At 35.6% G+C, this 25,226-nt stretch overlaps 1 long non-coding RNA gene across 1 annotated transcript in view; it reads left to right on the top strand.

Moving 5' to 3' along the window:
- LOC147873286 (uncharacterized) overlaps window positions 1-25,226 on the top strand; it is a 217,756-nt gene that overhangs the window by 65,348 nt on the left and 127,182 nt on the right. The window contains exon 2 of the long non-coding RNA XR_015535899.1: window positions 13,866-13,952. This is a non-coding gene — a long non-coding RNA (uncharacterized LOC147873286). The remainder of the gene's footprint in view (window positions 1-13,865; window positions 13,953-25,226) is intronic.

The raw sequence follows: 25,226 nt of genomic DNA, 5'->3' as shown, positions 1-25,226 counted from the left end.
CGTGTGTAGTAAGGGTACGAACTAGCTTTAACTGGCTTAAAAAAGGCTTAAAAATCAGGCTTTTGTTAGCTCGATGAATAACTTTCGGGTTTGGAGCTAAGGAGCATTAATTTCTTAGAAGAATATTGAACCATTGAGTTACGTAATTCATTGATCGTTCTATTGGGTCGAAGATTATTACAGGAGACAGACAGATGGACACAAATATACAAACGTACAAACTAACGTGATAGTGTCACAAGCCTTTCAAACCTCATAAAGAAAGGGCAGAATATTGAACACAGCACTTTGCATAAAACGTTGTGACGTGCCATTTTAATGACATAGAGAGTGTTTATGAACTGATGTGCCGATGCAGGACCTTTGAGGAGAGATATAAGGGATGTGGATGCCGATGGGGAATTTTAAGCTTGAAAGTAGCGAATGAAGTGTAGTGGGAGGATGGAAGATTTTTATATAATGGGCTAATTGGGGTAAAAAGCAACAAAATTACTTCACTGGCTCTTAAAAATGTTTCCACTCTACCTTACTTAACTTATTTCTTTACCTGCACATACATAGCTTATAATCGGCAGTTAGCTGTCTTACGTTTGACTCGAACTGATAAACCTTCTGTGTTCTTCTACCAGACTACACGCCTCTACAAACCAGAAGACAAGTCATCTTTATACTCACGGCAGTCAGAACCTCAAATCTTACGTCATTTAGCGCTACTCTACATATTGCCGAATTGTGATCATTTAAGAAGAAGATAATTCTTAATAAAAGATTGCTAAATTGTATCTCTTGACACGTAAGCTCAGTTTCAAACTTGCACTTTATGTAGAACTATGTAATTTTGGGCAATGAAAAACAATTTGTGGAGTGTTTATATTCTAGGTACATGTTAAATTAAATATGGCTTCGGTGGCAGAGGGGTTTGACTATATGAAGAGTGAAACTCGTATAAATAATAATTATAAAACTCGGTTTTTGCACGTCTGTTAGCATGGATCAGGTTGTCCATTAATAAATTGTGTGTATGTAATGTCAAGCAATTGGGCGTTAGAATAAGTTTGCTTGACACGTAAGCTGCCGTTATTATTATACTTTAAAAGAGGTCATATGTGACCTCTGTGGTCTTTGATTCGAATTTTTCTATATCTACATGAATTTTGTGGGCTGTTTCATTCTGTCCTTTCATGATACTGGATGCCTTGATTCCTTGTATATTCTTGGAGTGCTACCACATGTTGAAACGATTCACTGTCACAGAATTAATTCAGAGGCAGTAAATGTCAGAGTGCTTGATCTGTGAAAGGAGAGAAAATTAGACGTTAAATGTAACTGATATTATTATTATTATTAAGTGTTCTGTCTTACGACAGGTCCATTGCTCTGCCCAAAAAGAGCTCTCCAGTTGTCCCTATTCTCGGCTTCTCGCTTTAATTCCTGGAACGTCATCTTCTTTCCTTGTTTAAGGTCGTCGGTTAGCTGTATCAATCTTCTTCCTAATCTTCGCTTTCCTTCAACCTGGCCTTCGATGATGTCACTCAATAACCCATTCCTTCTCACAATATGTCCCAGCCAGTTAGCTTTCCTTCGTGTAATCGCCTGTAGAATGTTTCTTTGCTCGTTGACTCTCCTCAATACTTCTTCGTTGGTCACTCGATCCGTCCACCTGATCTTCTCTATTCTTCTCCAACACCACATTTCGAAACTCTCCAGGTATTTCTGTTCCTTCTTCCTGAGTGTCCAAGTCTCTGCTCCATACAGCGCGACACTCCATAAGTAACACTTCACTAGTTTCTTCTTCATCTCCAAGCCCAACTTGCTAGTGAGAAGTATCCTCTTCTTGACGAAAGCTGCCTTGGCCATGGCTATCCTTGCTTTTACTTCCTTGGTGCATAGGGCGTCCGTCGTGACTATGCTTCCCAAGTACTTGAAATTCTCCATCTGTTGGTTTCCAATTACAACGTTCAATGGTTCTGCTCTCGGTGCTATCCTCATTACCTTTGATTTTTCAATGTTGATTTCCATTCCATACTCTCTACCTGTTTCCACTAACTTGTCCATCATGTTCTGTAATTCCTCCTCTTCCTTCGCTAATACTACTAAGTCGTCTGCATACTTTACAGTCTTTATCACTCTTCCTCCAATTTTGAAGTCTCCTGTTCCCTCCAGAGCTTCCTTGGCAAGCCATTCCCCGTACAGGTTAAAAAGAATTGGTGATAAGCAGCATCCCTGTCTTACACCTCTACCTATCTCAACGCTGTTGGTGTCTTATTGCATTTTTAATACAACATGGAAGGAGTTGCCTCAAGTTGGCACTGATAAATTTCTCATTTAACGTACATCTGTAAAAATGTACGTCGACTGGCTATGTTTTCTTAGATAACAATACATGGAGCTGTTAAAATTATTTGTGTTATTTTAATTTAGCGACACATATTCTTAAATCGTCGCAATTATAATTGAGAAATGAAACAAAACCAAATGGTCCTGAACAATGGCATTGAAACTGTTTGTTCCTGTGAAAGACTATTCACACAGGCTTTTAGGATTTATATATTAGTAAACTTTTTTATTTCGTATGATCATATCGTTAATTACGTTTACGAGTACGAATTCAGTAATAACTATTTAATATCTAAGGAACTTTGAAATACATATATTTATCAGATCTTATATAAACCCCCCCGCCCCCTATACTTTTGGGTTTTGAATAAAAATAATTTAAAACTAAAAGATTCCGAAAGATTATTTAAAATACATTTAGTTCCGGCACACACACTCTATAGTAAATTATGTCTGAGCATTAAGCGACTTCAATGTTAAAACTCTTTCCTACCCTCTTAAATTTGTTCCAGTTTTTAATTTTCACTTCCCCTCTTTCTTCTTATTAGACCCTATACACTTACAATAGGCCCAAATCTAAATTATACATTTTTTCCTGCTACGTTTTCCATAAATTATTAAGGGTAATTGGACACGTTGTGAGGTCCAATGTACACATTTTCGTCAATGATATTTCCCCTCCCAAACAGAACTGTGTCATTTACACAGAAGTTTGAACTGCATTGGTTTTTAAATTGCTGTTGTTCGCTTTCGCTGATGTTCCACCACGTGACCTTCAACTGCTTAGACCTTCCTCGCAGTTACGCTGTTCAGAATATCCGCAAAAAGGAGAGACGAAGGATGTGAACTTGGGAGGTGGAGGGAAAGAAAGAGAGACTGCGAAACGTAGTGAGTTATAATTAATTAAAAATTATGTTATTGAAGGTTCTTTTGATGATTGGTCCTGAGGTATTCAATTGTGAAGAGAATGGTTTCAGAATCGTCTATAGCTATTGTTACGTGCTGTAAATAAAGAATTAATAAAAAACTAAAGGAGTGGTAAAAACTAGAAGGAACAATTAAAGAGGCGGGACAATGTGCTGACCAGTAGGAGTGGCCAGAGGCTTGTTGGGGGCCGGGCCTACAGTAAGTCGGCTGGGGGATTTGAGACCCAGTCCAGCTTTTAATTAGCTTTCTTGAATCTTGAACTTACGTAATCAGAATGAGGCTCAGTGGTTTCATGTTCTTCATAACAATAAACTATTTGCTATCTTTATGGACTGCCCTGTTTTATGGTCAGGTTAAGGTAAAGAACTGAACATTGCTCTTATGTAATGACAGTTGTTGACAAAAACCTCAAAACTGGGCAGACCAACAGTCAGACAATGTTCCTTCTCTGGGTCCGACGTCATGTAGACTCGTAGGGAGAGACCGACGTTTCGGAAAAAAATAGACATCTTCACCGTCGTGGAAACTTCAGATCATAGACTAACAGTTTTTAAAGTACTTCTACGTAACACCGTGTAGCTGCTACCTAGGTTGACGTCAGATGATGACGTCTTTATTGATCACCATATTCTAGGCCTGACTAAAATGACGTTAACATTATTACACCTGCGATGACAGTTGTGTTGGTAGGAATGTCAGTTGTGAAGACAGCATAAGTAGCAGTTTGCAACGATTTTGTACAGGGTATGGTACCATACAATATGGATTGATATCGGATGGTAAAGTTCACTTCTGGAGCAAGATACTGTGTGTGAAAATTAAATATTTGCAGTGTAACAAACATTTTTAAATCCATTTAGGCGTAAAATTTAAGTTCCACCATACGTACCAAAATTCCGGCAGAAGTTAACAGTTGGTATCCATAGACTTAGAAAATATTTTACTTATTTCTGGTTTTTTTTTTACATAAATAGTTTCTCTTTCCCTTCCATCCTTAATTTTCTTCTTCTTTTTAATTCTATTTCTTTCTCCTCCTTTATTTCTCACTATATTCTTCTTACCTTCATTCCTCTTCAAGATCATTTTACGGTAACAGCCTCTAACGAAATACTTCATAAAAATCCGTTCATTCGGACAACATACAGAAATATGAAACACACCAATATTGTTAGAAACCTCAGATAAGAGTACAGTAATTTGCTCCAGGTCCATTATTAATTTATTTTAAAGGAGACGTCACTTTGTGTCATTCTAGAAATAAATGAGTCCAAGGTGTGATTGATCGAGAGGAAAAACAAGTCAGAGATCAGAGGAATCAGATTCCAGCGTCCACTACGTCTCCACACCCACGCACAAAAAATACATATCATGTTCCTTCACCAATCTATTTCATAATTCCGTGAATCTTCCGACAAAAAAGGCATGTCCAATTACTTCCAAATGACTCGACTCTTTTCCTTTGTAACGTCGAAGTTGTCAAAACTATGGTAGTATTGTTGACGTCAATGCCAGCCAGATGTCGCTTCGTCTGGACTTTGTACCTTGTACCTATCATACACGTGACAGTATACAGTCTGTTTCAGGTAATTTAGATTATATTGACAAGTAGACCTGTACGTAAAGATAAATATCCTAATTTTCTGGGTTAGTGTTCTTGTCTATAAATAATAGTTCTTTTTGGGAAATTTTTCCAACGATAAAACCAGGACAGTTAGATGGTATCTGTTCATAGATGGTGTAGTGTTTATTCTGCTGTAAATTCGGGAGGCCATGGGTTTGAATCTCACACCGGAGGCAGGCTGTAATGACTGATGTTTCTCACAGTTGGAAATGACTAAAACCATTTGATTTGAATAGTATTTCGTTTGTTATTGCTTTATTAAATGACACTTTTAATAGATCAGATTATATAGGTTCAAATGATAGGATATTTAATGAAAGATTTATTGGAAAATATTTTGAAGGAAGCGGTAGTGACCCACATTAAAGGACTAACCTAGCAGATACCTGGACAGCCTCAGGAAAACCAAGAAATTTTTTCAGGATGACCTGTTCTGGGCCGAGATCTGATCTAGGGACATCCCAAGTATGAAGTAGGATTGCTAATCATTCGACCGCAATCTTTGGGTGATCAGTAGGATTTGTTGAGTACGAAGATGACTGTCTTCTGGGTTGTAGCGCCGTGACATGAAGAAAAGAAACGAAACATAACCAAGATGTAAAATAAAATTAAGTTCAATTCAGTCCGCTTAAGAGTTTGACAACAGTTGAAAAGCTAATTACATGCAAGCACTAAGATAAAACCACAATAAAAACAAAATATAACAATTATTTTAATAATAATAATTTCATAATATTCTATTGTACGTATTGAATGGCCAGGCCTATGATAAGAGTTCGGGCAATGTAGATTGACAAGAAATATAAGCACTTGTCGAATTTTGCCGCACCCCTGAAGGCACTCTGCTAGTATATATTGAAAATTATAATACTATAATTAATCAGAATATTATGTGAATAGATGAGATATTATTTTACGTATCAATGTATTTTATATTCTGCTTGTTTTACCTTTTATGTTTTTATTGTGTTCGTGTGATCATCTCTGTGCTGTATCTGTAATTGGCAATCAGGCTGTTGATACAGCACGCTAGTAATACTAAAGAATTGAATAAAGAATTGAATTGAATATGTTATGCATTCGGATATCGTATTGCCACCTCGACAAACCGCCAACCCCATATAACCAAAACACAAAGGAAATGGTTAAACAGAACCTAGAAACATATCGTACCTAGTCAAAACAGTAACTGTGAACCTTTAGTAAAATGAGGCAACGAATTACGGAATGGCCTATTAATCTATTACCACATTATCCGGTGTGTACTATTTAAAATGACTTAATAGTACGTCATTTCCCATTATTTAAGGACCGAATAATATTAGATGTTAATAGCTTGTGAATAATTTTAAACATTTATTCAAACTTTCTTTCTGTTCTCCTGTTAGTTGCAAAGTGCGGTTCTTACAGAAAGCTACAACTCCGTATCACTGAATACTTAATTCTGTTCAACACTTTTCCTTTATATATTTTACACTTTTACCTTCAGGAAGTCGCGAACGAAATTAATCGATGTTAAGGGTAAGACGAGGTGACTGTGAAGAAGATAAGAAAGCAGGATAAGATAATGTCAGCATATAAAGGAAAGGTTAGTCTGCCCACAGAACACAGCATAATAGAAACCACTTCAAAAACGGTAGTCCATATGCACTGAAAAACATCAAACATCACTTACGACGTTCTATAATCACTTCTTCAACGTTAGTTGTTGTCAGTCTGTCCACAAAACAATTGTCATTATAGTTTCAATGTTTCGATGTCAATTGTTCATTTTCAGATAGTTCTCTCTAATTATTCGAAAATACGTAACAGATATGACTGCTGAATTGTATAGACTGTGTCTTAAGTAGCTTAAGTATTTAAAAAGAGTGGACTATGTAGTTGTAGTTACCGGTGGAATGCTACAGTTGGACCCTGAACATAGAATGTATAATAAAAATTGTAGCATAGACGGACTGTCATCAACTAACTATGAACTCACAACAGAATGTATCCCTTACGACTCACTCCTTAAACGTTATTTTGATCATAGGAATGTTTTGTTTTATCCCCTGATGATGGAGGCAGCAAGTACCTCTGAAACGTCGGTAATCGTATGACACGGCGCTACAACCCAGAAGACAGCCTTAAACATACTCGTCGTCGCGAGCACCTCAAATCCTATTGTTTGCTTTGTTTATCAAGTAGTTGGTGCATTTATATCTAAATGTATAGGAAGTATTTTCTTAGGACACTTGAACATTATCTTGGCATGAATTAAATACAAAAGGTTTCAGTTTTAAGCCGAGTATGAGTTGAAGCACACGGCGACGTTGACCTATAACTTACAGAAATTACGTAATGGGAAATCATTTCATTCTCTATTGGACTCATTGTTTAGAACATTCCAAGGGACAGAAATAATGATAAAAAAACTTATTTCTCAGGTGATGCAAAACGAAAGCGATAAATCTAAAATCGGCTAAACGTAAAGAGGAAACTATAAAGGACAAATATATTTCAAGCGACGTACTCTTGTCAACATCGAAATGTACCTTTCATAACAAAACCCCCTTAACTCACAAATCGAATAAACCCTTGGCAATATTGAATTCTTGTAGTCGTGTCCCGTTATTTCAGTTGATGCACTGCTTGATATTACTGCCGTAATTACTAACTTTCGCAGCTCAGTGAGCAAAAACATTTCCTGTGTCCCGATATTTTGTTACCAGCAGGTGCGTTGTCGTCTTATTTGGTACTTCATTGTCAGGATACGCATCGCTAAATAATTCACAAACAGCAACAGACGACTTCGATGTGAAGTAAAGTTTGAGAATAAACACAAGTTCTGTTCGTGAATACACCATGTTTACATATGCACAACTTTTGCGCAACTGCCGTGAGCAGCGGCCTAGCAACACGGGTGACCTTGACTCGAGTATCCACGGCAAGTTGGGAGAGTATTACAAGAGGGGACTGCTTTTTATTTCATTTTTGTTCTGTTATAAGTGATTATTGTTGGTGCGTTTTAAATAGTACGTAATCTACAGTCTTAGAAATGAAATAAACCACTCTATGTAAAGGATGTTTGCTTGTAACAACCTTCCTGAATGTCAAATATACATATAGTTCAACTTAGTTGACGTTTATGTTGATTTTATAGTCGCATATATTTCTTGGTATTAAAATCCCGATGTAGGCTTCTATTACTTCATTTACGCCATAGGTAACTTAGTAAAAAGGATCATATTTGAATAACTAACATCGCGAGTAACGTTCTTTAATTTAATTTAAAACAATTATTTTGTAGCGAAGTTGATAGTTTCGTATAGTGCGCCATTCCGTTTTATTTGACGTATTCACTTCAGTCTATTATTAAGTTTCTTATTGACTTGTAACAAAACACGGAGAGACACAGACAGACAGGGTTTAGAAGGCGTTCGCCAGACTTTCGCGTTACATCGTGGTCTCTAAGTAACCTCCCGCTTTATGATTTTAGTGCACAGGGAAGCAAGGGGAATTCTCTTTCCATTTAAAGGCTGGATACATTAATATAAAGCCGTTTAGCTTAATTCCATTCACAGATTTTACCCCTTTGCATTTTTTCCTTTCATCCTTCATCCCCCATTACTTCTGTGCTTGTTTAATTCCCCTCCATATCTTGATATATCTTACTGCTGTGGAACTGTGCTTTTTGGTTGCCAAGAAGCTTTTGCCCACGTTAATCTCTTTCAACTCTCACTTCTAGTCAATTATCTCATTTAAATCCAATTGCAAGCAAGTAAACATTTTCCCCTGGATGGAAGTTGGGTGAGGTTGAAAGCGGATCAAGTCTTAACGTTGGAAAGGATCTCACTGTGTTTTATTTAAATCTGTTTCACAGACAAGGCATAATTTTAATGTGTTTTTGTTTACTGTAGATAAAATTAATGAATATCAGAGACGTCTGATATGTCGGTCTATCGCAGCGCTTATTTTCATAAAGTACTCAATTGATTTTCAGTTATCGATTGAATTAACTTTAAATAAGTGAGTCATACAATTTCTTTTTTATGTGAAGCTCAACTTGAATTTCATAATTTCTATACAAGAGCAGTATTTATTTTTACAAAAAATAATTTTCTTAGGTGCTCTATAGCGACACAATATTATAAATAAGAACGAAAAATTCAGTTACACAAAAACATTTACTTACTAAATAAACAATATGTTTGCATCTTTTATCATAATTTTCAGGATCCTATATATATATATATATATCTTATTTTTGTATGAAGCAATTACATTTAGTTAAATTAGTTTCAAACGTCATATTACTAGCCATATTCATATATTTACTGAAGTATTTGTAAAATAAATTAAAACGTTTTAAAATAATTGTAAAATATTGAGCATGACTGCTACATTCATTCATAACCATATATATGTCATACAATATTTTGGATATTACTAGTTTATTTATTCTTGATTATTAGTATGAATATAAGTCATAGACAATATTTAAGCACTTTCGCAATCTAACGAAGCGTGTATTAAAATGTTCTTTCGGTCCATTTGTTTGCCCGTATGCAACAAGTATATAACGGCTTAACATTCCTTTCTAATTATTAGTGAGTAGGTCATATCAAATATGTACAAAAAATTCCAGGTAATTTTGACACTCGTCGAAAAATGGCCATAGGTGTAAATTAATTCTACTAAGGCGAGGTGCTGCGTTGTAACAAGTAACAGGATAAAAATTCACCTTTTATCTTTCTTGGGTTGATTTATTCTCTTCAGTAATTCCTCTCTGAAGTACAAACTACGTTTCACTCAAAATAAAACATCTTGTTTTATGTTACGTTATTTATTTATCTAGATGTGTTTATGTAGAAGAAGGGAAGATAAAATAATGACACAGAGCAGCATCGTAGCTGTCTTGTGACAACATGGTGCACCCAGTCATTAAGTTTTCTGGATACTCAGCTGTGAATTTTATTTTTCGCAATTACTGTAGAACAGTAATTTAATGTGGCGTTCGTTCCGAGTAAAATATAAAGGTTAACTGTGTTTCCCCTGTCAAAAAGCTTCAGAAGTGGTTTTTGTATCATTTCCGTCTGCATAAAACATTTTAAAACCCTTCCTTTCTTCCTACATTAGCAATACGACAACTCAAAAAAGTTTCTAAGTGCAAGGAAACGTAGCTCTTTATGGTAAAAGAGACAGACATAAAGACACTGTGGATAATATTCGATGAAAGGTGGGGGGGAAACAGAGATGAGATTAAAGTTTTGTGTGAGTGAGAGAAGGAATACATTAAGATAAAACGGAGGAAAGGAAGAAGTGATTAAGGGATTGGACTGAGGTACAGCACCTGCAGCTACTCAGCACCACTGAAGACCCTAACAAAAGTATCGCTGTTCTCCTTTGAAGTTCAATGCTAACATGGCTTAAAGGACGTATACAATGCATTTTAAACTTAACGGCTGATCTTTGTGCCCACTTGGGGCTAGACGCCTCGAACAATAAACTCAAGGGTTCAAGTAATTGAGGAAATATTTTCCTGGGGAATCCCTATGCTGCCTAATTTACCTTTCGAACCTTGGAATACCCAGCCTGTCGCGCAGTCACCTGTGGGGATCCTGTTTGATGATGTCATCAACCACAAAGACAGGCGCTGGACACCACGGCTACACCAAAGTTTGACGTCACAAAGTTTAAGGATCAAATTCTGCCGAACGCCGTAGAACTATCACAATATACGTACGTTTCCTAAACTCTTTTGTGTTCTGTTGTGCTGTTGAGGAATGTGCCTTATGATGAACGAATTTCTCGTCCAACAAACCTTGTCACATATCTAAATGGTTAATAGATTTATAAGTGGTATGTATTTTGTTTCATGCAATATCCTATGAAGTAAATGTGCCAAACTCGAGGGAAGAACTTACATACAAAAGAATTCTGGGTTAATTGAATCCTGTCCATAACATCTCTCAAAATTGTCATTTTCTTTCACATTTTTCGACTAAAATAATATCTTTAGTTGTTGCTTTTTCCATGCTTGCTACAGGTCCAGCCTCATCAGTTTCGGTTTCATTATTGTTGTACTGGAGGGTATAATTTATGGATAATTTAATTTTGTACATCGAAACATTTCTTCCTTCATCTTACATCAAAATATTCCTTTTAGCACCCTGTTCTCGAACACCCTTACCTTGGACAGTGGGCAAGATAATGACAGGTTGTGTGTTCATAAGTAAGAATAACGCCTCTAGTGATAAGTTTCTTAATGTAATAAAAATTATTACCCGTTTTCCTTATACACGTTTATTACCTAATAATGAATCATATGGAATTACTTTTTACTGAACACCCAAGTAAGTTTGTAAAGTGTTTTTCCCAATGTAATAACACCTTATACCAGAGAGAGTAAACGTGCTTATACTATGTCTTTTAGTGAATAAGGAGATGCAAGGGTTGAATTAAGTTCAAGGGAGCCTAGCGAGAATTAGTGAATCTCGAAAGGGGAGAGACATGGAAAAGGAAACAAGAAATTGTGGGTACGGAAAGGGATGATGTCATCTGTGTTAATGTCTTCACACCGCGTTGGTTAATGTTGTGAAATGAGGGAGGGGTCACAGCAAGAATATGCTGGATTTAGATGCAGATTTTACAACCCTTTCATTCTACGATCTCTCCCACACTTTGCACCCATTTTGTATTCAAGTTCAACTGGCTACGTACTTATTTATTCTGTTAAATCTACCAGAACCCGGAAACCCTCTGACGCAGAGTATTTTACTAGAGTGTAAAGGAGACGCTTAGAACATTGGCATTGGAGTTACTTAACCCGTGCTGTGCTGTTTTATTAGGAATAAGCACATTCTTTGGTACGAGAGTAACTTAGACGTTAATTTGATTTATAAAACACCATAAATCTGAATATAGAAATAGCAAGGGTATTTTTATACAGAGCTAAGTACGTGATATTCTTGGGAGATAATTATCATTCGTAGTAGTGAAAGGGTTATGGAAATACAAATAAGGAATATGTTTATTAATAAGATTGCAACTAGAAATATATTGAATAAGCAGTTGTAAACAGCTGACAAGGGGTGACCCTACAGTTTGGGAGTTGAGCAGGGAAACAAGTTGTACCTTACAAACTGTTACATTGTAGATAAAGCGCACACACAACTTTAATCGGAGGATCTGAAGGGAAAGGCCATTGCTGGGTAGCTAGGCACAGATATTAGTATTATAAACCGGATGTTTGCGTCAGTTTGTTGAATGTTTTTGTATGGGTCAGGACAAGTTCTTGTCAACACAGTAATAAACCTGCAGTCTCCATAAACGACAGCGAATGGCGTCACTAGTTTAGCGACTGTTAGTTTTTTATGAAGGATTATGTTCGATGAAATTAATGATTGAAAAAAGAACGTGAATATTTATAAATAACTTATAAGAGATTATGAATGGTTGTGAATCTCGGCCATTTAATTTGACAGAAGAAAAATGCTTGAACGTGATTCAAAGTATATTACAAAAAAAAATCGTAATTGAAGTGCAACTATAAAGTAAGTGGGCACTTAAAAATATAGTATGACGAAGAGCATTGTTATTTATGCAGGTCTTGCAATATTTTTACGGTGGTGAAGTCTGGGGACAAAGAAAAAATTGTATAATTTTGGTATTTTGGGGACTAAATATCTTGGAATGCGATCATTTTATGTATAGAGAAAGATAGCCAATAGGACGATAACATTAAGATAAATATTAAGGCAGTAGGTTGTCAGGATGGGAGGTGTGAGACACAGCATACTACCATGTGCAATAGAAGACGTTTTACTAGTGGTGTTGAACGTGCTAGATCATCTCTATGCGCTATGTGTTCAAAAAGTCAAAGGGTCATTAATGAGATATGATTAATGAAGCCTCCAAACATTTTGTAATGATTAATGTGAGTACATTAAATAAGGTATTGTTTTCTGCACATTTTGTTAAGTCGTTACAATGGTATCGAATTTCGAAAGTCTACCGAAATCACACGTCTTTTGTGACGATTTACAGATTTCAAAAGTGACATGAAACGAAAATCTCTGGCTCCTCCCATTCCTTCATTCTTAATTCTTCTGTCACTGATCATTGAACAGTAAAAGGTAATGTGACGTTAACCAAAAACCAGTAGTTGATAATTTCCATTCTCATACATTTAAGTTATAAAAATATTGTCTTTTGTTTTATAAGTTACTATTTTGATGAAATTAATTGTTTTGCTTTACAAAATAATCCGGTAGTTTAATTAACTAAATTATATGTCACTGGCAAAACATTAAATTTTACACTACAAAATTTACACCGGTAGACATATTATAATTGTTCTTTATTAGAATATTGTGATACTTTCTCTATCGCATAGTTTCTGAAAATGGAAGTCCCGTTATATTAGGGATCGGCGAATATTTGTGCTGAAACATACTTACAATCAGTTCTAATTTTAAATTTGTTTGGGAGAAATATTAATAATATCTCTAAAGATGTTAAAATGGAATCACTATTTGCACCTTTGGTGTAATTTATTTGATATTTGAGAAGATTGATATAAGAATCATGTGCTACGACCTGCCAACAAACAAAAAGTTTTCCTTTTCAGCAACGTAAATTGTTCTCTACAAATCGAATGTATCTCGATCTATCGGAGACAACAAAACTGATGCTTCCCCTTCCATCTGTTGTCACCTTAAGTGGAGGGATCAAGCATTCTTTAAAACATTGTATTTTATAATTCTAATTAAGTGACGATGGATGAAATTCAAAGAAGGAATTGGCAACAGAAATGATTAAGAAAAACAAATAGTAGGAGAAGAGGGATTTTAAAACAGGAATTATCATGAAAAGGATTTATACATTTTAACCATTCAGTGCAGGGCAAACTTAAATGAAACTGTAAATTTAATGAGAGAAGCAGATTTAATATACAGGAATTAAGACTACAGTCGAAACATCATTTCATTTGTTTCAGAGTGAGTCAATCATGACAAAGGAGCCATCTATATAGGAAAGAAGAACTAATCTATCAGGCGGTGTGATCAAGGGGACCCGAAAACAGGTAATTAGGCACCGCATTCTAACTTACTTTTTATCCATCTTTGAGCTTTTATTTTTTTGTGTATAATAAGAGAAGTCCTCATATGAAGAAGACAAAACAAAATATTTTGAAAAGGTAAGTGGCACAAGTCAAGATGTCATCACGCAAAAAATTAAGTCTTTAAATACTGAGGATATCCTTTATCAGATTACGTTTTTAACTAATAATTATATGAAGCAGATCTTTTCGTTTGGTGTAAGAAAATCCCCCTCCCATAACACTTGATGACAGAACTAGATTCAGTTTCTAGAACGTCGTGTTAGTGAAGACATCAGAAAAATTTAGCTTTAGCGAAACGCTTTATAGTAAAACATTTCTTTAATTGCTTACATGTATGAAAACGTAACATAATTTGTTTTAAAATCTGTTGTCATGTTGCTTGATATTCTGCTTTTTGAACACACATGGACTCCTATTGATATATTTGAACGCATATGCAGCTATGATTTTGAATGCATGATCGTAATTGCTGATACTCGCCAAAATGCAGTTTATCAAAAATTCAGTGAACGAACCACATACCAATTTATATCAAGTGATATGGATGTAAATTATGAGTAAGAAGGGACATGATTTTAGCAACACGCGGTAGAGCTAGTAGCTAGTATTTAGTACAATTTGAGACCAGTCTTGGTTTTAGAAATTGACTTATTCTCGAATAAGGATGCATTTCTTGACAAGCATTTATTCGTATTGTTTGGACATCGATATATAAGTGCTGTATCTGCGATTTGTTAATTTAGGTTATATGTATTATTTTATTTTCTTGACACTTTAGAAATTCTGTGACGTAGCTTCGGAGGTAAGAAAAATGAGCCTTTCTGTTGTTTGCACAAGTTGATGAAAATAGAAACACACAAAATAGAGAAGGAAAGAAGGATAAAGGAAAAAATGTAAGGACATAAATTAATTTAAACACAAAACTATTATAACTTTAAAGTATTTTACGTGTATATCTATCAGTCTACTTGCATTATTAATATTAATTTATTAGTATTATTATATTATTAATTCTCATTGTATCTCTGATAATTATATATATATATTCAACAAATACATCTTGCTTGTTCTTGAAGATAGGAACCAAAGTTTTCGATCTGTTGAGATGAGCTTTATAATTTAAAGTTTTAGTACATTTACCAAAAAGAAACCCGGTACATATGCCATTTATGCTCTCAAGTATTTATGTCTAAAAGAATTCAGGTGAAGTAATCCGATATTAGACACAGAAGAAGGAACCTTTTAAAATTACGTGACGTGATTTCTTTTTGTTTAAATAAGACGGCACGCATGCGCAGACAACAACAGATTCATTTGGGTTTAAAGTATCCAGCATGACGCAGGGTACAAACCGCCACCCACGATAAATCTATCCAAGTGGAAAACAATAGACAGCAGCCCGGCGCGGCTGTATCTGGGAGGTAGCTTAACAATGCCCGATCCTTTCTTAGGGAGTAAGTAACATAAATTCTACTAAAAGCAGGAAAACATTTACTCCAATAACTATGGCAGAATATCTCTTCCATTTTGAATGCACTTGCTATATTTAAACACAAATTCTTCGTCACATGAAAGTTTGATTTTTGATCTTCAGATATTCTTGATTCACCTGTTACATATTAGAACTTTATTTTTATGAATTTGTTCTCTGTATCCTTTTTGTCGGCATCTAGAATATGATTGACCTAGGAGAAGCAAAAGTGAGGGACCCAAATGTGATCCCCAACCTCCCCTTCCTCTTTTAAGACGACCCTATACAAACTCGACCATAACTTTATAATGAAAATGAAAACAGGAAAATATAAGGGACAGACTGAGAAAAGAGTAATATATTGTATGAACTCAAATCTACATGGATAGAATTTTCACGCTTCAATAGATTTCTCTCTCCCTATATTTCTTTTTTCACGATGTTCCAATTTTAAAGCAATAGGCACCATGAATTTAAACAAAAAAAGACAATAGAATAAAAAGATGATAAAGGAACTTCATTTTTGTCAAGAGGGGAAAATATATTGGGTGGTCCCTCTTATATTTTTGTAAATCGAATGTGAAGTGTGTGTCTGGAAAAAGTGTAGTGGAATGGACTCTTGATCGAATTAAGACGATGCATATTGTAATATTACTGTCGAACAGCAACCTGAATAATTGATATGACGTTCGTGTGATGCATTTGATGGAAAAATGTGTTACACTGCACAATAAAAAAAGTTATTGTTTTATTCTATTGGGAATACTAACGTAAAACTTTTATATCGAATCCTGTCTGATAAATCGTTCTGTTTACATTTTAACACAGACCTATCCACCTGAGTAAAGGAAATATAATTTATTTATAAACATATTTTGAAAAGTCAGTTGGAAACGAATAGTGACCATGAGATTGTCCCAGGCTTAAATGGGGTTAATATTAAGACGTAATCTAATAGTTTAGTTAAGAAAATAATAATAAGAATAATCTTAAAGAAATGTAATTTAGAGAAATAACATTTGATTGGAATAAATATGGCTGATTCTAGATAGAATCTGATGATCTACTTTTATGAACACCGTGTTTAATCATCCATATACGTCAAATGTTCAAGAATAGTTTACCATGTAGCCAAGTTCTAAGAAATAATTTTGTGATGGATATGATGAATCTGTGTTCATAATTTCCATTAGTGTACAATCTGAATTTTACAAAGTGCATACTGTCAGCATGTGCGCAAATTATCACATAAAAGACGCACTATATGCGGTTTATGAGCGTCTTTTTATTGTATCTTAATTCCTCTTTTCACTTTCCTAGCTGTAATAGTTAATTACTTATCGCTGTCAATCTGTAAGTTAAACACTGTGCATCTTTCGAGCGATAGATAAGCTTTGTTGTTACCTTATACTAAAATATCTGTTAAAGAACTTATATAACGTTCAAGGATACCTCATTAAGTATCACTAGTGTAGATCTCGACTCAGAAGTTTTCACTTTCACCAAGTTGGTATCATCTATCGATAGTTGGGTGTAGAAGTGCATCGCTTAGTAAGGCGTGATGTTCATAACAAGTTTTAGATATATCAGAATTTATTAGGTGCTACAGATACAAAATATAAGTAGTACACATACAACCAGAAGCAAGTGTGGAAGGAACTACATCACAATACATTTTCCTTGCAAAAGAAGATAACCTACTCAGGTCTCCTTATCAGCGGATTTTAATTTTATAACTACATTTTTCGTAAAGTCTATTATGTTCGTCCCAAAATATTAGGGTGAGTGTGTGGTTGTCGAGACCGAGTCTTATGATGGTGTTCCTCAGTCCCTGCAGACGAATGCTTAGATAGTACTAACAATAGCTCGGATTGAAAAAGAAAATTCCGCCTTTCTTTAAATCTGAAATTTAATTGTGTTTGAAATATCCCGCCATTGACTCTATCTTCAGTCAAACAAGTCCCCGTACTCACACTTCTACATCCAGTTCATTATAGCCTTCCCATTTATACCTACGTCTTTCAAATTGCATTTTTTTCTTGAGTGAATCAGGCTAAATGTTATACCAGTTTCTTATTTAAACCAAACGCCCGAAAGATCCTTCCCGTCTCACACTCTTTGATTTAATCACTATAACAAAACGCTTATTAGGCTAAGAGTGGATATTTCGGAACACTCTTTTATGTAATGTATCGAGTGTTTTGTTGTGTTTAATTCATCTCTAAATCGTACGCAGTACTTTGTTCTCGAACCTCTGTAAAAAAAAATCCGATAATCCGGTACATTTCAAGTCACGAAACTTTAGAGTATAGAAGAAGGGCCACTGTCATGATTCTAGTCTAAAGAAACAATTTGTATCTACAAAAATTCGAGATCTAGGGATCTGGGGATCGATCCAATGACCTTGGCTTAAACGCTTTAAAGTTCAAACCACACTGTTAATTTTTCTCGCGTTGTGTTTCCTTTGAGGTAGGGACTGAATTAAAAAAGGCGATCTGGATATTGTGATAAAGTAAAATATCCCTTCTCCCTGCCGGAAACATTACCCGGTCGTCTACCCCTAAGCCACTTATCTTACAAGAATATCCTATCAGATATGACGCTGGCTTAAAGTCACTGTTGCAATACGAAGAATGGTGCTTTCCGTCATGCCAGATAATGATAAGTAACAGAAGAAGTCAAAGTTCACATGGATACCTTTGTCTACTGTTCTAATATCCCTCAGCTATTAGTCCTGTGAGCGGCAAAGAAAAACAAATGAAAAGCAATCTCCGAGACCGATTGTTCGGCCGCGCACGATAACTCCTGGTGTCCAGTAAGAGGATGAGTTTCGTCCTTTCTTGGTGATCAAAAATAAACTGAAATCCAGACAAAAGCGTCCTGATTTCTGAAGACAAAAGGAACAAACGATTTTCATTTTATAAGAGGCGCCGAACTGATGTCTCATGCCTCTGTTGGTGATTCATTTGTTCCCTCAATTTCCCAAGTCTACCAACCTCTAAAAATATTTCGATGATTAATTGCTTTTCTGTGACGTCGGTTAGCGCAGACCAGTCTGTCATTCGCATAGATATTTAAACGGTGATAATGGCCATAGTGCTTTCAACGTTTTGTATTTGTAACCTTATATTCCCAACCTGAAAGAACAGGTTAGACAACATTAAATGTAATGAGACGCATTGTTTCTAGCTCTAAAGAGTTTCTCAAGTTTCTTAACCTGATGTGATATCCCATAACCTATGTCAGAGAACGCAGTCTACTGTTACCAGGTCGGAATCTGGTAAATATGGGAACATGGTAAGCTTGGATAACAAACATACGAAGATCTATTAACTGACAGACTAACGATCTACTTACCTATATAATTAACTAAATATAATCGTGCAGGTTATCTGACTGTAACAAATTCAGTACCATTATGAAGTGTTTATAGCTACGACTGTTGCCAGAAATGTACTATACCAAGCAATCAGTCTCATGTATTTGCCTTTTATAGATTGACGAACCTGCTAATGGCACTGACTGGTTAACTAATTCATTAAACAACCAATCAACCAGTTAATTGGCTGACCAACTCGTTTCTCTGCGAGATACAGATGAAGGGATGCATAGAAATTAAAAATATTTTATGTAGTTATGGAATGTGAAAGTTCATAATTGTCATCATAAAGTAGTCGTTAGAATCTATCATCAGTTGATTTAACCAAGTTTACACTTCAAAATTTATTTCAGACTTATTTTTCAATATCAACCAACCAACTAAATGTAGCAAAGTACATTTTGAGAAGCTGTATGCAGCCCAAATTCTCACACCCTATTTAGCTAAGGTTAAGTTATCCTTGTACCGATGCCTGATTTATCTAAGTGAAGGGATTTTCATTGTCTTTACCCCATTGACACACAAAGGATCTGAGTCTCTGTGCTCCTGAGGATGTCCTGATGTTCAAAAAACAACAATTTAATTCAAAGTCATGATTTTTCTGAATAAAATATAACACCATCTTGAACTCTCGTAATAGCTGACATTTTGGCTGATATGGTAGATCAGGTTGTTTATCATCGTCACGACGTCCAGACCAGCTCTGGGGTCCACCCTGCATCCTACGATCTGGATTCTGAGATTATTTCCTCAGGGTTAAAGGGTCGGAGCGCGAAGCTGACCACTCGCCTTTGTCTAGTGCTAAGGTTAAAGAATGCTTAGATCTGTCTTTCACCCTTCCATATGTCTGCATGGCCTGAAACACTTTACTTTTAGGCAACTCTACAGTAGGTTTTATCTACCTGGGTTTCTTGTTTACAAATAGATGCGGAAAGAATTTAATACTCCCCTCCCCGTTTGTTTCCATCTATGCACGTTGTTAGAAAGCTGTCTGAGATTTCAGGTCAAAAGATCTGAAATCTCAGCGGTGAGGGTGTTGTTATTTTTCTGGGTTTTGATCAGCCTAGAACTCTGAAGATTGAAACAGTATGTTTGTCCGAAATGTTTGTGCTCACTTGCGAGTCCGCATAACGTCACAATCGAGAATAACAATATTAAGATTTAAATTAGCATGAGAACCTCAAATCTCACAAACTAAAGTAACCCAAAAAAGTGTTATAGTGTGTAGACGCAGATTATACTTATCGAAATTTGATGTTTTATCAAAGTTTTCTGAAACGCACATAAATATGGCACCCCATGTATTCCCAAAACTTTTTATGGTAAACAAACTGTTTTACATCAAGTTTAATGTCGACAAATGCAGTTGTGTTTCATAATAGCCGTTGAAATAAAATAGGCTAACAAAATGCATGCGATCCTGTTGGTGTGTTACCAGCTTTTCTCGCTCTCATGCAATTAGTTTAACGGTTTTGTGGTTTCCCAATCCACTACAGACTGAGTTTAAATAATAATTTTTGAGTTGAACAAAAACGTCTTTTAAACGGAGAAAATTAGTTTGTATAATATGTTTCCCTTTTAAATAAACGTGTTATTATGAAAAATCATATTTCGATGACAATTTTGAGTATATGTTTTTGTTTTTGTATAAGGGACAGGGGAAAGGGACTAGAAGGGGACACGAACTCCTTTTGTTACGTTGCGTGTTCGCGCGATATTTGATTTGAAATGACAAAAACAGATGATGAGTTGGATCTATAATTTAAACTTTCAAATGCAGTGCACGAATTGACTGGTCATTTCAGCAGGGCGTTATTTAACACAAAGCCTTCTATTTTGAATCATTTCATTACACAGTTGTAATGCTCTGATTGTCACAGTGTCGCCGCGTAGAGGAAATGAGTGGAATTACTTAGGTTCACAATACAATGCGTGTACCGTTCCATTTTCCGCCAGTCCTGTTATAGCATCACGAATTTTTCAGCACTCAGTTTTTAAAAGTCTCCATTTCTGATTCTAAATGTTCTTCAGCGTCACATCTTGGCCTGCTTCGACTCTCGGATTTCATAACTTATCTCTCCATCTATTTAGAGGTCGTCCTAACCTTCTCTTTCCTTACATTTGTAATTTAATGTTCTCTTTACATGCCCATAATTATATATGTTTAAATGCGAACAGTTAGCTTGTGTCTTATATTTCCCTATCTTATTATTCAGTTAGAAATCTGTAATGTTTTATTTGTGTATTAAATTTATTAATTGCATAATAACCACACCCAATTAGCATGACAAGTGAAACATATTTCACACATTTTAATCCTCTTTTTACACTTTATCTTATCACCTGCATTTCGTATTCTTTGAATCAGGCTAACATTCATATGGTTTTGTATAAGTTTATCCGTATATCTTTTCGAGCAAAAGTACTTATACTTTTTATAGCCTCACATGGAGTTTGACCTAGATATTTTATTACTCACTTCAGATTCATGTAAGTTCATATAATTTTTAATGGGTAAGGTAAAGAAACGTTAAAGTTGTACCACGCCAATAAGTTGTATTTGCGATTAAGAAACTCATTCTTGAACTCCACAATAAATTAAATTTATTTCATAAGATTTGCGTAATTTTATTTTCCTATTTTACTTTAATTAAAATTATTTATTTAACACGTTTGTAAACAAATGAGTTTGTGATGATGATTGTCTTCCTGGATGTCGCATCGTATAATCTCGTATATATTCACAGAAGTTTCGGAGGTGATTACTGCCTCCATCATCAGGACGACGACTACGCGGCACAGCATTCCAGAATTCAGTCATCTTCATACTCACCGTCGTGAGAACCTAAATCTCGCAAGAATTTATCGTCTTCGTCCTTGATGACACAGAAAGGTTTAGTGCGTGATGCACGAAACGCAGTTGGTCGCGTAATTCGATTTCTGTGTTTTTCCTCACTTAGTCTGTAGTAAAACCATCTATATACACGTAATAACTGGGAATGTGCTTTATTCTAATTCTGATAATTAATCGAAGTAACAGATTAACCCATTGGTAGCTACATAACCCACCACCTTCAAGAATTAATGACTTTTCATTTAGTATTTTTTGTATGATTCTCGGTATAAACAGCATTACCAGTTGATCTATATGAATGTACTATTATTATCAATAAACAACACAGCTCTCATGTTAGGGAAACGTAGGTGGCTACTATATATTTTTGTTTGTCGGACTGTTGACTAAGAAGGCCCTGCGACCGGTCATCTCGACACAGGTTTTCTTAGTTTTCCTCTGGTTCCCAAGTTCCAAGTTGCTAGTGCGTACTTCTCATGCAGCCCTCCCGATTTAAATTTATCAAAATTTACCCCCTTACTGCGGGTGCAGCTAAATTATTTAAACTTCCAAATTATAATTTAAACATTAATCAATAAGCAAATCAAAATTCTCACTTCTTACCACCTTAACGTCTTTACTCTCATTCTATGCTCATCAGATGGACAACCGGGCATTGCCTGGGAATCTTGTAAAATGTAGATGCTCTTCCACCCCCTCCAAAAATAAAACAGCTGTCACTTCTCTCGGCCTCAAAAGGTTAAACTAATTAAGTGTGCAATCATTCAACACGTACAACGTTCCAATGGAGTACATCGTTTGGTCCATGTCTTCAAAGCAGTACATATTGAACTCTTCTGTGTGATTCATGACGAAATTTGTCATTTAGTAGAACAATGTGTGTGTGTGTTTCGGTACGCAGCTTCGTAAAATAACAGATTGTTATCGTTATTAACCAACGTCGCTCGCTCGGTTGGTTGGCTGGTTGCATACGTTACAGGAACTAGTCTATATGTAGAACTTCATGTATGACAACAGGTCATCATCACCACCATAATCATAACAATGAACGTCACTTTTGTATGCACAGGTCAACACGAAGATTATTCTATAATCTCCAGAGTACAACACCGCTATCTGCATTACATAACAGGTCTATGTCACAGGTCAGCGTACTCTCCGTGTTAGAACCTAGACGATCTGTCCATTTAATTTATTAATTTCTGTAATTGTCTAGAGATTTACGCAATATCTAGAGATTTTCCTTGTCCTTGGATTTCCGTGGCTATAGTCCAATTTGTAATGTTTCTGCTAATCAACTTTCTGATGTTAAATTTCTTCCTCTAAATAAATTTCAACGTAATTAAACAGATAGATCCTATATATTCCCACTTAATATTACAATAAAATTGATTATTTATTTTACAATTATTTATGTCATTTGTACGCCTTGGATGATAAATGAGCATAATTTTGAAAAAAACGAACTTGCTGTAATACTATTTGAAAGACCTCCGAATGTTGAATTTCTGCTCTTAATTAACGCGGCTGATCGATTTTATGATTTAGGCGCCAAGCGCCTTTGAAACATCAGTTAACGTGACGGCAACAACACAGTAGACAGCCATATTGAAGTTTTCGTTCCTCTTCTATTCATTGTGGACGTTTGCGTCAGCAATTAACTAAAATTACCATTAATTTAAATAGCCTATGTAGTCAAACAGAAATCTTACTGCCTAGCAATTATTAAATAAGACCTAGCTTGGCCACGTGGCGTTATTAAGATGAATTTATTTTGCAATAAAAAACTCTGTTGATAATAAAGTGACAGTGTAACTGCAAAGAACCTAACTCTTCTTCGTAAACTAATAGTGACTCAGTCGGTAAAGAAACTCTTCGAGGAATTTCATAACCGAGTTTACAAGTTCCAGCAGCACAATACAGAAATCCGAGCCGGTAGGTTCCAGTCGACATGCTCGTGTATAAAAAATAATATTGACTTTAATATTATTGAATCTTATACGACTAAGCTTCACTACCCCGTTAGTGGTTCTTTGTTCTGAAGTCCATGAATTCGCTTTTGAATTTTGATCTCAGGTGCTCTCAGTTTCCTAGTGCTACACGTTTTACAACTGCATAGAGCCATAGTTAAAATTTACGGTTTTGTACTTCGTATTTTAATATTCGATCTACTTAAATTCACATACGACGATTTAATTAGCAATTCGGATAATGCTGGACAAAACAAATATTTATGTTGCAGTTCTTCATTCTTACCAACGTATAATTTAAGAAATGTGAACTATAGAAATATTTGAAGATCGCTGTCTTCTGGGTTGTTGCGCTCTGTAGTCTGGTAGATGTCCACCAACGTTTCAGAGGTCCATGCTGACTCCATCTTCAGACTCGCCGTCGTGAAAACCTCAAATTATATATAGAAATAAAAAAATGCTCTGGGATTTGAACCCATACAACTTCTTTACTTCATTCATTTTTTTTGCACTAATTCTCTATGCTGTATGTGATTACTTAGCCTAGTCTGAGAGCTCATTTCTTCTGAAAGGATGTTATGATGAATAGATGCCTGGACAGACTGAAGGCGGTTACTTGTGAATTATTATAATGTAGTTCTGTTTACAGGCCATGTTATAAGGTCACTGTTGCACGCATTGTGTCCTGTTAAGACAGTTTAAAGAGATAACGGTAGACTGAACGCTGAATATTGTGTTTCTAACACGGATCTTATGTACTTTATGATTCCCAGCGCCGAATTTCGTTTATTAAGCTTGATTTCATCGCTTTGTTTTAATTCTTCCCCTCGTTTTTCTTCTTTTATCGTTCTCTACTGATTTAATCCGTAGTTGTGTTCATAGAATCCTTTTAATTTGAAGGCTTTACTGCATGTTATAAAGTTTTATTCAAGCTTCTAAAAAGCTTTTATTTATTTTATGTTAAATTACGGGTTTATAAATATGAACTATACTATTTTATTTGTTTTAATATAAATAGATATAGTTTTGTTATAGTTTGCGTTTTGAGAAATTTCTTATCTACAAGCATCACGTTGAAGATTTCTGTCTTCTAGGTTGTTGCGCTGTGTAGTCTGGTCGATGTTAACCAACGTTTCAGAGGTCATATTGCCTCCGTCATCAGGGGAATGAGTATGAAGATTTCTGTCTTCTGGGTTGTTGCGCTGTGTAATCTGGTCGATGTTAACCAACGTTTCAGAGGTCATACTGCCTCCGTCATCAGGGCGATGAGTATGAAGATTGTTGTCTTCTGGGTTGTTGCGCTGTGTAGTCTGGTCGATGTTAACCAACGTTTCAGAGGTCATACTGCCTCCGTCATCAGGGCGATTCATCGCCCTGATGACGAGTGTAGGGTAGTTTTACTTATAAAATAATATGAATGATGGGCTAAACGTAGCGTAGAAAGGGTTAAAATAATCAAGCTCTCAGCAAGACATCTGGTCTTACACAGGTGGGTTAAAATTTAAGAAGTCTTGAGAAAACAGAGAACTTGATGACGTCAGTCAATTAACACCGCTTCTCC

The sequence above is a fragment of the Zootermopsis nevadensis genome, unplaced genomic scaffold, assembly GCF_977971745.1.
Source record: "Zootermopsis nevadensis isolate Lab colony 2312 unplaced genomic scaffold, Znev_1.0 Znev_ptg000020l, whole genome shotgun sequence".
NCBI classification, from domain to species: Eukaryota; Metazoa; Arthropoda; class Insecta; order Blattodea; family Termopsidae; genus Zootermopsis; species Zootermopsis nevadensis.
Note: the sequence above shows the minus strand (reverse complement) of the source record. Positions and strands in the feature narration are given on the sequence as shown.